The following is a 17,276-nucleotide window of genomic DNA, read 5'->3' as shown; positions in this document are numbered from 1 at the left end:
TTAGGCGCCAAATTCATATTTTGAGGGACGTTCGAAATTTTGAAAAAGGACGGTTTTCAAAAATCTGCCTGAGTGCAGTGCTGAAAAAAACTTATATTTGATATTATACTTTTTTTATCATTATGAACTCTTGAAGATTTTTTCAAGCTTGAGGATACATAGAAAAAAAAAAAAAAATTTTTGGACACTTTTCTTAATTTTTCCGATATAATGGCTTTAATATGCCACCAATAGTTGATAAAATAACACTGTAGTCATTTTAAGTCTTAAAATGATTTATCTTGTTCTTGCCGATACATTTTGCTATAAAGATGTATGATAAAAAAGTGTAAACGATTGATAAAATGAATAAAAACTGGAAAAAAATAAGAAAATGGATTTAATTCACATCCGAGTAGAGAGAGCTTCAATCTCACAATGGAGCGTGCTTTAATCACATTTCCCTCACACTAAGGGGGTTTCTTCTCATTTCATTTAAGAAAATGACGTACTTGATGACGAGAAACATGAGGAAACCGACAGTTAGTCAGATTCCGTCATAAAACTGCATACATTCGTATGTTTTAAGGAAGAAGTACTTCTTTACACCGTGTGCGTTTAAAATATGCCATTCAATTCTGTTCGCGGCTCATCTGTCGTTAGAGAAAGAAGGCGAGAGCTGTCGATGAAGTAAGATAGGTAGGAAAGGCTAGGTAGAATAGAGAGAGAGAACGAAAAAAGGGTGGTTCAGTTGGATAACAAAATGCTTCCTGAAGCCGCAACTTATTGTTAAATTGCTGGATTTTTACATAACTTACTCGGTAAAAGATTTTATGCAAATAGTGATATATTCATTAAACTTCTATCTTAAGTACAAAAACATAAAAATAAAAAAAAATACTTTGGCTGAACAAGCAGAGTCAGGACGATGGAGCCGTAGAAAGAGTAAATTTAGTAAACTAATATTTTGAGATTTGGAGGATTTTCCTGAACTGACTGAAAGAGAACTAAAAATATTATTTACAGAATCGTAGTAGCTAAACCAAGCAGTTTCTTATTTAGCAGAAGTAAAAGATAAGAAAAACAATTTGATTATAGAGTTTTTAAAAGAGACTCCTACGGTCATAGAGTTCGAAGTTCAGTCCAGGCACATTTAGAACAAAGTATACGTTTGTTTCATTGAGTATAGCCCACAAACAATAGAATGCAGTGCAATAAAAAGGTATTGCTGTGAGTGCGCAATTGGAAAGAGAACTGTTGGTTGCTGTTCACACGTAGCTCAGATTATTTATTACTTATTATTTGCGAGATATTAGTCTAGAATCGTAAAACCAGCTAAAAAGCTTTCAGAAGTTTTTATGAATACTGATATTATTCCTGTGATCAATAAAGAGAGTGATCAAGATTCAATTAAAAGGATTTAATTAACAAAAGATCAATAATGTTATGAAGAGTATGCGACAATAATTGTAATTAGTTTTTTTTTTTTTTTTTTTTTTTTTTTTAATACATCATAGAGAAAAAAGAAATATCTGTATTATACAACGTTATTTGAAAGTTGGAAATAAGTGATTTTTCATTGTTTTGTACATTTTTTTCATTTACTGACAAAAAAATTTATTATTCTGTTCCAGATTTTATAATTTACTCAATTTTATTTTTTTCTAGATTTCATGAACGAATTAAATTTTAATGATAATCATCAAACTGGAATTAACATCATCAGAAAATAAAGAATTACATTTTCTCAATTTTTTTTCATTTTATATTCATTTTAGCAATCGTATGAACTTCTTTATGATACTTCTGCATAGAAAAATGTATCTGGAGAAAGAATATGAATGGTTATTAGACTAAAACTGACTACAGTGTTATTTTATCAACTATTGGTGCCATATTGAAGCCGTTATATCGAAAAAATCGAGAAAAATGTCCAAAAACGTTTTTATTTTCTTACTATATATCCCCAGGCTTGGAAAAATCTAAAAAAATTCATAGTGACGGAAAAAAATAATAATATAACATATAAACTTTTTACAGCGCTGCACCCAAGCAGCTTTTTGAGAACTGTCCTTTTAAAACTTTTTAACGTCCCTCAAAATTTTAATTTGGTGCCTGAATTTAAAAAAAAATTGATAAATATTTCAAACACAAAAATACGCTTTCGCGAATTTTTTAGATTTTTCCATGCTTTAAATACCAAGAAAATTAAGAAAAACCGAAAAACACGTTTTTGGGTCTCCAATGACCTTATAACAGGTTGGAAGTCTAAAAAATATTTGAAAAATGTTTTTTTCCAAATTTTATTGACATGAATTTTTTCAGAATTTTCGGAGCTAAGGCACTTTTTACTTTTTTATATGGCTAGGCCCTTTTGTTAAATTCGCAAGCAACTTAAAAAACGCAGTAAACGCTTTAAAAATTTAAATGATAAAACTTATTCATTTACTGCTAAATGAACTTAAAAAATAATGTAAGAACTTCCGGGCTTAGTACTGAGGAATTATGCACGTTTTTTTACTACTAAGAATGCTGATAAATCCGATTTAGAGAAGTTGGCAATTTTTTTTACACAACGAAGCAAAAATGAATCTTGAGGCTGGCGTTTTTAAAAAAATCATAAAGCAGTTTGTCAAAAGAAAAAACTGAGCGTACAACACGTAAAGCTACTGTACTGACAACTAATGCGGTCGATTCTAGTGTGAATATTTTTTTAAAGAAGTAGACTTGACTAAAAAGTGTTCTTTTTGTGATCGCAGATCATCTTATAACCGATTGTAGAGATTTTAAAAATACTCTATCAGTCCAGCGTTGAGTTTTTGCACAAAATAAACGTTTATGTTTCATTTGCCCTAACATAGGTCATATTCATGAGAAATGTAAGAGTGACGGTTGTAAAAGTGACTAAGAGGTTGGCGGCTTATATTGTCTTTTGTGCGTTTTTAAAATGGTACGGTAAATAATTTGTTTCGACTAAGTTGCGATTGGTTAAAAGATCTGTAATAATAATGTTCTTGTTTTTGAGACAGTGTGTATTATGACTTCGGACTGTAGCTATTCGGATATGTTCCGTGTATACTCTGTAGAATAAGCCGTAAACACTCCATGTAGATGACATCTAGATGGTATGTGTTTTCGTTATGTTCCATAATGTTCCGTTAAAACTATTATCTATAACACTCGACATCATTTCTGGTAAGAAAAACAAAACTCCGTAAGGCCACGGTAGCACGGTGGTTTAGGTTGTGGTTCTTACAGCTTGGGAGCTTAGTAATAGGGGCTTTTAAGTTTGAGACCCGATGCATGCATATATATGGGTTATTCTTTTACAAGCCGAACAGATTTTGCTAAAAATTAATCGTCACCTCTCCCATTTAGCTAAAAATTTTTTTCCAGTTTCTATATTAAAAAAAAAAAAAATACTTGTCCAAGGAATTTTTTTTTTGCCTATTTTCAATTTTATAAGTTACAACAAATTTCGTAATAGTGGTTAGAGACTCATTTAAAAGAAACACCTTTAACATTTGCACCAACTTTCCCATGTCCTGTGCAAGGCTAGGTTCTGCATCAACCCACACAAGGACCCTTGGACAATACTAAGTTGACTACCTACCGTAGGCTACACCGTCATGGATGATGGAATCCGTCCATCTCCTCACAAAGTCCAAGGCACTTAAGATTACCCAAAGCCTCAGAACTCCGCCATTGTGGAGCATGAATGCCCACGTGGTACCTAGAGACCGATCGGTTTGTAAAGTGCAGCTTTTTATGGAATGTTCAGGATCTTGACTTGAGAAGTACTGACTTTATAAAAACTGACATAATTCTTCGACATGGTCACATAGCCTCTCTCTCCTACTTTCAGCAGCTGTGAATTGTACTTACACATATAATACAGACTCTCGATTCCCTTTTATCCATAAGAAGGCTCTAAAAATAAGTACTGCATTCATGTAGTTCAGTAAAACAAAAACTTGAAAACGAATGAAATAAAAAAAAAATTAGTTCAGTACTTACAATGGTTAAACTTCGTAAGTACTGTATTTATGCACGATGTTCTCACGAAGTTCAACTATCGTGAGTATTGAACTAATTTTTTTTTTTTTTTTTTTTTTTTTTTTTTTCCGTTTTTCAAGTTTTTGTTTTACTTAACTACATGAATGCAGTACTTATTCTTGTAAAGCTTCGTTCTTTCTGTGTGTCTCGTGACCCCCTTGTTACCTAAAAATTGTATTTTTTTAGTTTATGATGTTTTTCAACACACATCTCATGTTTAATTATTTTTCGGCACTCATCTTATGTTTAAAAAACTTCGATCTTACCGTGGGTCCCATGACACATTTATACCCCCTGGTTTGTTTTTTTTAACTTTTTTTTTTTTTTTATTCTCTTCATTTCATTTCTTTTTAAAATTTTTTATTTATTCTTCTTTGTTTTATGTCTTCATTTATTTCAGTTTTGTTATTACATTGTATTTTTTCATTTTTTTTTAAATTTCGTTTCATTTTTTATTTCATTACTTTTTTTCTTTAATTTTTTGAAATTTATTTCCTTTTTTTTATTTCATTTTTTTAAAAATTTTAATAATTTTATTTTCATTTCATTTTTTGTCTTATTTTTTTTTTAATTTCATTTTATTGTTTAATGTCTTTTATAATTTTATTTTTTTTTTTTTTTCATTTTTTAATTATTTTTCATATAATTTTCCATTTCATTTTTCTTATTATTTCATAATTCTTTATTTGTTTTTTTTTTTTTTTTTTTTTTAATTTGATTTCGTCAATTTCTTTTACATTTTTGATTTCGATTTTGAAGGACTTGAAACCATTTCAACTGAATTCAAAGCACAGATTCTTAAACTATTGATGTGGTTATTGCTTACACGTGCAAACTGAACATCAAAACGCATTTTGTTCCTACAGAACATCATTATCACAAAATATTAACACTCAAGTCATTGACACGTTGCAACATGAGGCAAATTAACCTCAAAATAAAATACACGTGGTTTTTACGTGGCACTTAAAATCACTTCTTCTTACAAAGACACCTATAAGATAGGGGAGAAACGTCTTCAGAAGCCTGTTGCAGCCGTAGTTCATAATGGATGACAGTTAGTGCCACCATGTGATAGCCAAAAAAAACTTGAATTGAGCATTCGAAAACTATTTTAAAAACATTTCACATAGAGTTATATATATATATATATATATACATATATACATGTAAATATAAATTATTTATACAACTATTTATTCACATTCTGCCCTAAATTGCTTATCAAATTCGAAATAAGCACCCTCAAAAACCATTAAAATCATATTTAGTCGATGTATATATACATTGACTCTTTATACTGGATTGATGATTTTGATAAAGTAATTATATAATTATTTAACATTTTGACACACTTTGTTCATCAAATTCGAAATAAGCAGCCCTAAAAACCATTAAAATGATATGTAACTCGAAATACACATGTATAATGATCCTACACGATTTATTTATGAAGTTTTCAATTATTGATGTAATTATTCAACAGTTTGACATAATTTGCTTGTCAAATTCGAAATAAGCATCCTCAAAAAACATTCAATTCATATTTTACTCGATATAAACATATAAAATGATTTCACGTAATTTTTTTATTAATTTGTTGAATTAATCATATAATTATTTAACATTTTGACATAATTTATTAATTAAATTAAAAATAAGCACCCTTAAAAGCCATTGATATGTAACTCGGTGTATACGTATAAAATGATCTTACATAATTTATTTGTTATTCATTTAATAAATTACTACATTTGTATAATTATTTAACATTTCAACATAATTTGTTCATTCCATTTGAAATAAGCGCCCTTAAAAGCTATTGATACGTTATGCATTTCTGTTGTGTATGTTTATTTTAATAATTTATTTATTTATCAAATAATTTATTCATAACAGTAATTATTAGCATTATTTTATCGCAAAAAAAGTTCAGGTTGAAAAAACGGTCGTTATTTTATGCATCAAATGCATAAAATACTAATATTTCATGCGTAACAACGTGCCTTATCCAATTTTATCCATACAACCATATTCATGCTGATTAAATTTTTTTTAAATTTATTATTTAGAAAGTATGAGTATCATTTGTAAGGTCAATTAAACAATTTTATAATTTTAAACTGCGTTTTTAGTCGCATACTTAATGTAGACAATAAGAATTATAGTAGTCACAATACCTTGATAGCCCTGCGGTTCAAACGCTTGGCTATCAATCAAAAGGTCGTGTGTTCAAATTCCGGTCACGTTTTTTTTTTTTTTTTTTTTTTTTTTTCAGGAGGAAGAGACTTTCAGTAAGCGAATTCCGTTTGATAAAAATCTGTCGTTTTTAAAATTCAACCCCCCCCCCTATGCTCGTGACATAAAGAACTTCGTTCTGAAATTTACGAAAATACAAACGAGTGAGGTTGAACTATAATTTCAGTTTGAAATGTCCTGGAATGAAGAGTGTGTACGTGTGTATGTGTGTTAGAAACGAATAAGGGCGCGTCTGCACGTGCCTCGAAAAACTCACGAATCGACAAACGTCACATGGTCCGTGAAGCAGATTTTCGCCGTGCTTTACTCGCAGTATGCCGAGCTCCTCGAAGATGATGCAGATGACGATGATGTTTAAGTGAAGTAAAGCGTGAGAGAAATTAATCCCGAAAAGGGGACACCCAGATATCCGTGTGCGTGATAATGATGAGAAAAAATGTAGAAGCCAATAGGTTGAATATAATACCCAACTATGCCACATACTCAAGATCGCAGTTGACAACTGTAGACTGTTATGTATAGACAGATATTTCGGAACTGACCCGGAGTGCCCACCTAAAATAGTAACAAGACCACCTTCTCTGTAAATTCTCCTACCTGCTGCAGTCGTCAGGACCTGTCAATCCTTTACACCTTATGCAAAAAGTCATGAAAGAGAGAGAGAGAGAGAATGATGTAAGCAATTAAGAGAGGGAGAGAGACCTATGATCTGAGGACACTTAATGAGAGTAAAAGAGATGGAAATGTAGTTGCATGATAGGGAAGGAGAGAGACGTCTAGCTAATGAGAGAATAGAGAGAGAGAGACATAATAAGAGTTGGTGCGAGAGCGATAAAATGCACTGACTGAAACAACATGAGAAAAAGGATGAAGGTAAGAAAGAAATGGAACAGCGCTTGCGCTTGAATTTTTTGTAAACTCGGTGTGCTCCCACTTTTGGAAGTGCTGCGAGGTTGATTCTTTACTGCTCACGAGGTGGCCTACGAATTTTAGTCGTTTTGACTAGACAACAGAATTTAGTATTTTTTTTTAAATACAGACTACTAAATTTTTTTGATTTTTTGATATTTCCAATTTTTGTTAAAACACTTTAAGGAACTGTCTTATTTTTTACATGCGAAATACATGTAGAAACTTACTAATAAATAAAATTAGATTCATATGAGCGTTTTACGTCCATAAGATATTGGAGACTCACCCTCGAGACAGTTCAGTACAGAAGTATAAGGATCTTTCTCATTATAGGCCTTACACCTTTATGCAGCTAAGACTTGGGAGTCTTGCATTGAGCAGGTATTTAACACAATTAGGTCAGTAGGATTTGAACTTAAGATCTTTTTCTGTGAATTTCAAACATTTACCACAAAGTATAAGAATAGATAGAGTGGTGGCACTGATGTCTCAGAGCCTTTTGTCGCAGCTTCCAAAATTCACCACGTTATGTACATTTACATCAGCAACCAGCACTTCAGTTGAGTTTAAATCTTAATACTGATATTGATCCTGTCTGCCTTGAGCGCAATTTATTGAATTATCAACGGACTTATGTGAGTTTTCTGAAAAAGCAAATGTATTGCGTCTCTATGATTCTTTGTTAAGAGAAGCTAATGATGCTGCTTAAACTTTGTTTTTTTCTGGTGGAAGTGCATGTCAAATTTTCAAAACTCTTGAGCCTTGTTTTAGAAATAAAAATGTGATCTGTCAGAAAATCGCGCATGAGATAAGATCTTTACCTTATCTGGAGTCTTACAACATGAATCTTGTCGAGTTTTCGTCAAAATTAGATATCGCTGTTATAGTATTAAAATCATTTAATCACTTAGGTTATCTTTATAGCCCAGAATTTTTAAAAGAAATTTTGAGAAAAGTACCAAAAACCATGCTTCATGACTATGCTAAGTACGTAAATGTGCAAGGAGTCGAAAAAGCTCAGCTAGAAATTTTAAGTGAAGTTTTATTACGCAAAGCCAAAATGAGTCTATCTGCTGGTATAGTTGAAAGTGAGTCTTAAAAATACCAAGGTCCCGTCAAGCATTTCTTTAGAAAAGAAACCTAGCTCTCGTCTGTTGAGTCAAAAATCTGCCTTTGTTGCTAACATTCAAGTCTCTCCTAAAAACAAAAATGAAAATTCGCGTCATGCTATGTGTGGCTGAGGAAATCACGTGACAGTGGCTTGTAATGATTGGATGCGAAAGTCTGTGAAGGAGAGATGGAGTGTGGGAAGGAGGCTTGATGTGTTTTAGTTGCCTAGGAAAAGGACATTCATGTCCCAAATGTAAAAATAGAAGCAGATGTTCTCATTGCAAATCAAAGCATAATGTTTATTGTATAAGAGCCATGACATGGAGCTTGCGAGCTCTAAATCTCGTAACGAAGCGATCTTAAGGCCCAATCTCGTTAATACCAATCAGAATTCTGTTATATCGACCTTGGGGAAAACTCTATGACTGGATACCCTACCAAAATTAAAGTTTCTTCTTCTTCTAATAAGCAGAAAAAATCCTCTAAATATATTCATACCATTTTAGATGAAGGTTCAATTATTACAGTGATACGTGCTAAAGTTGTCAACAAAATCGGGGCGAATTTTGTTCCTTTCAAAGCTGACTTGCACACTGTTGGTCATTCAGTCTCTACATTCTTTATAAGCAAAAAAGCAAATTTTACTATCAAAAGCTCCACTAGTTTCTTCAAACTTGATAATATTTTAGTTATTGAAAATCTTGGTCTTCCGTCTCAAACTTTAACTAATAGTTTAGCGAACTTTTGTAAAATTAAATCTGGCATCAAAATAGTTCCCTTTACTTCATCTCCAGATTTATTAATAGGTCAAGACTGTATAAATCTCATTGTATGTAGAGAATTTATTCAAATTTGTAAAAATTAACTCTATTTGTCAAGGTGTTCAATTGGCTGGTCAGTTCATGGGGTAGTATTAAATTTAAATCAAGTAGACGGAAATTTTTCGGTTTGCAATTCATTGTCTCTTGATTTCGATTTACATGAACTCGTAAAAGAATATTTTAACTGACGTGTTAGGCGTAATTAAGTTTCAAGGTCAGAATTTAAGCAATATTCGTACATTAAAAATACTTGAAGAAACAAGTCCATATTCAGAAGGTGCTTGGAAAGTGGATCTTCTTTGGAAAACTGATTCGTTACAATTTTCTAACAGTCACTTGAATGCCCTAAATCGTTTGTATTTTTTGGAAAGGAAACTAGATCGTGACCCTCATCATGCCGAAATTAATTATAAAGAGATGAGTGGACTTTTTGAGCTTGATTTCGCAAAAAAACTCCTAAGGAGCCAGTGTGGTATATGCCACATTTTACCGTAACCAATCCTAATAAACAGGGTCGAGTTCGTCTAGTTTTCGATGCTGCTGCGAAATTAGGCTTAATAAGTTTCAACGTTATGACCTCTCTTTTATTTGGCGCAAAATCCTCTCCAGCTACCGCTCTTTTTATAAAAAACAAGAATGCCCAACTATTTCAAAATTCTTTTCCAGAAACGGCTAAAAGTAAAGTTAAAAGTTTTTGTATGGACGATTTTTTGGGTCATCCAGATTCCATCTCGGAGACTAAAAAACGAATCAGGGAAGTAATCCATATTAACAAAAATGCCAATTGAGAAAAGCACGGTTGGGCCTGCAATGAGCCTCAAGTTTTAAAATCCTTGGTAGATAATAAACAAAATTCAGTTTATTTAGGCCTATTCGAAGACAAAAAGGAACGGGTTCTTGGTTTACATTGGCTCATCAGTTCTGATGTTTTATCTTATTGTTTTGCGGGTAAAAGAATTAACGAAGATTTGTATTCTAAGAAAAGGAAACCAACAAAACGAGAATTACTAAGTGTAATAATGTCAATTTTTGATCCTCTTGGTTTTTTAGCTCCTTTTTCTATAATTTCGCGAATTTTGATGCAAAAGATGTGGCAGAGCAGTATTTCTTGGGACCAACTAGTAGTACATGCTTAAAATGAGCTTTGGTTACAATGGCTCCAAAACATTAAAATCGTTTAATCTTACGAAGTGCCGAGATGGTATAAAATCAAAAAAACCCAATTTCTTCCACGGAATTAGACATTTTTTGTGATGCGAGTTCCCAAGCCTTTGCGGCTGTTGCCTATTAGAGGCTCATACATCATCATAGGCTTGCCGAGTTAATTGAAAAAAAACACTACTTTTGTGCCGATCGTCGTTATTTTTGGTCTGATTCCCAAATCGTTCTAAATTAGATTACACTTTCATAGTAAACGATTCATTGTAAACACTTTCGTAGTAAACCATTTGAGTGAAATTTCTGAAAGAAGCAAAATTTTAGAATGGAAATGGGTTTATTCCGGCAAAAATCCAGTGGATGATGTGACTAGAATAATTTTGGAAATTTTAAGTAGTAACAATCGATGGTTGGTCGGACCGCCTTTCCTTAACAAGAGAGAATGTTTTTGGCCTTTTAAAAAATTGAATTCAAATAAAAATTCTGGTTTTCAAGAAGTTGGGTTAACTTGTGCTTTGGAATGTTTCAAAGAATCTCCCAAAACTGTTGAACTACCTTTTCTGCCAAATTTTTTGAAATTTTCTTCGTGGTCAAAATTAATTAAATCAACTTATTCAGTCCTTTTTGCGGCAGATTTTTGGCTTAAGAAAGAAGACTTACACTTACAGATTTAGAACGCCTCCATTATTCGAAAAAGTTATAGTTCAAATCAACTCAGTTACACTCATTCGATAAAGAAATTTAAATTTTAAAAAATGGTAAAATTTTGTCGCAAGATAATCGTTTAGTATCGCTAAATCCTTTTTTAGATAACGAAGATCTTTTACATGTAAATGGCCATGTTCAATTTATTCCTGGAGAGCGTAAAAAATGTATGCCTTTAATTTTGGATGGGAATCACCTGGCAACTCGTTTATTAATAAAATATTGTCAAGAATGATTTCATCATAAAAGAATTGAATCGGTTTTAAATGAGCTGAGACAAAGATTTTGGATTATTAAGGCTTGAAAGGTTTTAAAAAGCATTGAAGATAAATGTGGCATTTGCAGAATTTTAAGGGCATATGCCTCCGAGCCCAAAAATGGTAAATCTTCCTTATTTCTGCCTTGATTATCGACTTCGCCCTTTTTCCTTTTGCGGCCTTGATTATTTTGGGCCAATTTATGTGAAAATCGGCCGCAGGCGTGAAAAACGTTGAGGAGTTCTTTTAACTTGCTTAACTACGAGAGCAATTCGTATTGAATTGGCTCACAGTTTGAATACAGACTCGACCATGATGGCAATACAAAGATTCGTGGCAAGGAACGGTTTTTCCCGAACAATTTTTAGCGACAATGAGACAAATTTTAGGAGCGCTCATAAAGAATTTAAAGATGCAATAGCATCTTTAAATGAAAATAAACAATCTGAGTTTGCTTTAAAAGAAAATTTTTTCTGGAATTTTAACCGGCCAACAGCATCACATATGGGAGGGGCTTGGAAACGCATGATCAGAGACGTTAAAGAAACACTAGCCGTAATTTTGAAAGAACAAGCTCCCAGCGAGGAAACGCTTTCAACCCTTTTAGCTGAAGTAGAACATTCTGTTAATTCTTGACCGTTGACTCATGTCTTCCCAGATTGTAACGACAAATAAGCCCTCACCCCTAACCATTTCTTAATTAGTTCTTTATCTGGAACGATTCGGCTTGCCCATCCTGATTTACAATTAAAGTGCCCTATAAATCAGTGGAGAATAGCCCAATGCTTTGTGGATTATAATTAATAAAATTTATCATTTAATAACGCAAGTGCCTATCACCGCACAACCCGGGGCTCTGACTGGTCAATTTATTCATTAATAAAATAACGCAAGCGCCAATCGCCACACAACCTGGGGTACTTACTGATCATTGAAACTATTAGGAAAAATTTATCAATTACTAATACGAGTTTAATTTATTATTTACTTTAATAAATTAAATGAATATAACGCAAGTATCCGCACCGATAATGGGGTAAGAGACTGCAGCTTCACAAAACCTCCAGGTTATCAGCTAACTTGGTCAATCTCATTGGCCCTTTTCAGGGCCATTAAACGTTGAAACACTTTGCCAAAAATAATATTCTTATTTGTACTTGTGGATTAATGTTTTAAAGTGAATTGCGACGATTCGTCCAATAAGGATCTATTTAAAGCCAGCTGATTCCGAAACTACGTCAGTCATTTACTGTCAGACATCGAAAGCAGGGCTGTTCGTCGTGAGTCTGGGAATCCCGGCCACCGACGACTATTCAGTTAAGAATTGTTGTACAACTGGGCGCGCGCGAAAAGTTCCACTCGTAGCTCGTCGTAGCTCGTCACGATTTGGAAAGGGACAGTCATATTATCTTAGACCATACTGGCACCCGCGCGCGTCTTCTGGAAATTTACAAGAAAAGAGAGAATTGAATTGAATTGAATTTTTATTTAAAGAGGCTAAGGACTCATCGACACATACTCTAGTTCCTGTATAGCCTAAGCAAAGTACAAAAGGTTACAATGTGATTGTTTACATAAGTAATATTTGGGGCTAAGGCGGTGCCCAAATTATAGTAGCGCATCGAATAATGAGGAAAAAAAAAGAAAAAAAAATTTTTTTTAAATAAATAAATAACAACAGTGACAATACTAACAATAATAAAATTAACAATAGTAAAAATGTAACTAAGGAAAGGTACTGTATTAACCAACACTGGCATTAACTAAGACTAAGTAACACAAGTGTTTGCTAGACCTTACTCAAATAATGATTATAAAGTGCTTCTTTGAAGCACGGCCGACAATATAATTTACGCACATTTGCAGGAAAATTATTCCAAACTAAGAGAGAGAGAGAGCACAGCAATTATCTCGTTGATAATTGGTGGCCATTGATACACGTAAGAAAAGTGGAAAGAGGGGCATGGCAGAGCGCCGCCGACGCAAAGCAGAGCGTTTCGAATTTTTGGCATTGTTCTCCTGGCCAATTCAAAGCAAGATTGTTAACCATTTACTCCGTTTTCGTACCTTTTGATTCGTGATCACTGCGGACATTGCGCAAATGTATCGACAGATCCTTATCCATCCCGATGATAGGCAATTCCAACGAGTACTCTGGCATCATCAGGGCTGCGTCAAGGTTTTTCAACTTAACATCGTAACGTTTGGCGTCGCTTCCGCTCCTCATCTTGCCATACGCACAATTCAGCAACTCACTGACACCGAAAGCGCGCACTTTCCACGGGTGGCTCAGATTTGAAAAACAACTTGTTCGTCGATGACTTGTTGACGGAAGCGGATACAATTCAGGACGTGCTTGAAATTCTTGACGAAGTAATTTCAATATTGAAACGTGGAGGATTTGACATCCAGCGATGGGCTTCCAATCATCACCATGCATTAGACGAACTCGAAGAAAAATTCGTGGATTTGGACTGCATGGTAGAAAAAAATCTTGTTTTGAAAACGTTAGGCATTGTGTGGAGCTCTCGTTATGATACATTCTTGTATGCGGTAAATCGTATCAATTCAGCCGAGAAGGTCACTAAACGCTGAATTTTATTTATGATCGTGACAATTTTTGATCCGTTGGATCTACTTGGACCGGTTATTCTATTCGCTAAAACAATAATACAAAAGTGTCGGAAGCTTAAGTTAAATTGGGATGAGTCTCTACCGCAGGATTTAAATTCACGATGGATCACATTTGCCGAGCAGCTTCCAGTCCTCTCTAGCTTACGTCTAGATCACCGAGTTTTTATCAACGGTTCAACGTTTGTAGAAATACATAGGTTTTGTGACGCAAGCAAAATCGGATATGACGCATGTATTTATATTCGATCAAGCGATATAAAGGGTCACGTACATACTCGTCTGGCTTGCGCAAAATCCCAAGTTTCCCCATTAAAGGAAATGATAATTCCGCGTCTGGAGTTATGCGAGGCACAAACATTCGAACCTCTCCATTGATAAATCAGTCGATAGAATTGTTTTTTTGGTCCGATTGTACAATTGTGCTCCAATGGCTCAAAAAATCTCTACAAGTTCTTAAAACATTTGAAGTGAATCGCGTTGCCGAAATTCAAGCTCTCGGAGACAAAATAATAAAGCAACACGTACGAACTGTGGATAATCCTGCCGATAAATTATTACGTGGTCAATTCCCTTCCGATTTCATACGAAACAAACGGTGGTTTGAAGGTCCTTCGTGGCTTCAATCTTTAGAAAGCACGTGGCCGGTAAGCGTGACTCCAGTCATCTCGGAACTGCTGGGCGTGCGGAAAAATGTTTGTCTCATTTCAATTAAGGTCAATTCGGATGTTTTTTTACGATTTTTATCTTGTTCAACTCTCATTAAATCAATATCAAATCGTTTACAGTTACTAAAATCGAATCCATTCAAGTGCGACGGAAGAAATATTAGTCCTGCAGAAAGGATTGCAACAGAGAAAAGGATTCTTCAGCTGGTTCAATCTGAGCAATTTCAGGATGACATCGAGCACATAAAAAATACGGGAAAAGCCAAGAACTAAATTTGCCCAACTCGATCCCTTTGTTGACGAAGATGGATTACTCTGCATCGGGGGTCGGTTGATTAACGCTCCAATTGATTTGGACCGAAAATTTCCTATAATTTTAGCGTCTCGCCAATATATTACTGACCTCATAATACGCGAAACACATGTAAACGCTTATCACGCCGGGATCCAAAGTACTTTGTGTATGATTCAACAGCGTTACTGGGTTTTGGACGGAAAAAATCAGGTCCGAAAAATCGTGAAACGATGCGTCACGTGCATACGACACAGGCCAAGGCCCATTTAAAGCAAAATGGGCAACTTACCTAAATCACGCGTTGGTAAAGCATCTCCGTTTGAAAACGTAGAAGTTAATTTTTTTGGCCTTTTGTTCATAAACGAAAAAAAAAAAACATAAATCGTGTAAGAGTCAAAGCGTACGGGTATGTGTTCATCTGGTAACGAAAGCGGTACATAGTATAGAGATCGTTAGTGACTTAACAACTGACGGGTTTCTTGGCACCCTAAGGCGATTTATCGGCCGCCGGGCTCGTCCATCCAACATTTACTCCGACAACGGGACGAATTTTGTCGGTGCGATCAATCAACTTTGGGCATTATATACGCTTCTTGAGTCAGAACCATTTCGAAATGGCGTGGAGAACTTTGCTGCGCGTAAGGGGATACGATGGCACTTTAATCCACCCCTCGTGTCTCATTTCAGTAGCATGTGGGAAGTGGCAGTAAAGTCATTCAAACACCATTTTAAACGTGTCATAGATGATAAACTCTTGACATTCAAGGAAATAAATACATTTACAATAGAAATTGAGGCAATATTCAACTCGCGGCCCGTATGCTCGCTATCGATCGATCCCAACGATCCTAGTGTGCTTACACCAGCACATTATTTAGTAGGTCGCCCTTTAACAATGCTGCCTGAAGATAATTTACTCTATGTTCTAGATAATTGCCTATCGATATGGCGATTTATTCAAAAGGCTCGACAGCATTTCTGGAAAAGGTGGTAATTGGAGTATTTATCGGAGCTTCAAAAATGGCAAAAATGGCTCGAGGGAGATGACGGCTTACAGCCAAATACAGTCGTCATATTAATAGACAAAAGGATACCCTGCATGCAGTGGAAACTGGGAGTAGTCGTAGAGGTGCATTCAGGAGACGATAGAATTACAAGAGTAGCCACTATAAAAACATCACATAGCGTTTTTCAACGAAGTGTAACACAACTCTGTCCACTACCAATCACACCTGTGACCGACGAGAACAAGCATTAGTGATTAAACACTAGATGTTATCTTCTATAAATCATTGAATTTTGCTCGCACCCTTGCAACGCGGGGAGACTGTTCAATTAAAAATTATTGTACAATAGGGCGCGTGCGGAAAGTTCCACTCACCGTCATAGCTCGTTACGATTTGAAAAGAGACAGTCATATTGTCTTAGACTATACTGGCAGAGGCGCGCGTCTTCTGAAAATTTACAGGAAGAGAGAGAGAGAGAGAGAGAGAGAGAGAGAGCGCAGCAATTATCTCGTCGATAATTGGTGGACATTGATACACGTGAGAAAAGCGAGAAGAGGGGCGTGGCAGAGCGGGACCGACGCAAAGCAGAGCGTTTCGAATTTTTTGCACTGTCCTCCTGAATTCTTTGAGACACAGATGGATCCTTTCTTAGTTTAAGTGCTTTGGTTTAGTCTTTTTAGCCTTCACGCGTATTAAATCGAGTTGTTTTGCTTCGTGGTCGTGCATCTCGCTTTTCTTACTTTCGTGCTAGCTTAAATTTACGACTACGAAGATTGCTTACGACTTAGGACTCCCGGACGTCCTCGTGCATCGCAACGAAGCGCTACTCTGTAGCTTTACTCAGCTGGCTCATCGCCGACGATCAGTGGCTCCGAGTCACAAGTCACCATCGTGATAATGCGATCTTTCTGACACAATCGTCAGGTTGACCACGCGCTACCAGCCAATGGCTCCGAGTCGTGTTAACACACAAACACACACACACACAATACATAAAATCATACGGCTCACCCCTCATGAAGTTTATACTGTCATTTTGTATTTAATTAATTTAGTGATTCAAATAAATCATAAAATTTATTTTACAAATTTCTCAATCAGTAGTTTGCTCATTTGTAACAAATTGTTTAGTTTCTGTTCATTTTTGATGAACTGGGTTTTTTGATGCCAAAAGGCTTTTTTCCATGATTAAGTGTTTTATTAATAAATACTTTCCTACATTAATTTATGACTACGAGACCTTGACGCATTGACAAGGTTTCGATCGTATAACGACGTTCTATACTCTAAGTACATAGGCTAGAAATCACTTTTCCTTCAAGATTAGTGCTCAGCTAACTTGATTAATCTTATCGGCCCTTATCAGGGTCATTCAACGTTGAACAACTGCTAAAGTATATATAATAACTTGACAAAGT

General features: G+C 34.8%; 1 protein-coding gene across 1 annotated transcript in view; it reads left to right on the top strand.

Moving 5' to 3' along the window:
- Positions 1–17,276, top strand: part of Su(P) (prostaglandin E synthase Su(P)) — a 263,963-nt gene that overhangs the window by 201,439 nt on the left and 45,248 nt on the right. The gene's annotated exons all lie outside the window — the stretch shown is intronic.

The sequence above is a fragment of the Copidosoma floridanum genome, unplaced genomic scaffold, assembly GCF_036245765.1.
Source record: "Copidosoma floridanum isolate Cflo_tuat_1 unplaced genomic scaffold, Cflo_Japanese_pri ptg000006l, whole genome shotgun sequence".
Taxonomy (NCBI): Eukaryota; Metazoa; Arthropoda; class Insecta; order Hymenoptera; family Encyrtidae; genus Copidosoma; species Copidosoma floridanum.
Note: the sequence above shows the minus strand (reverse complement) of the source record. Positions and strands in the feature narration are given on the sequence as shown.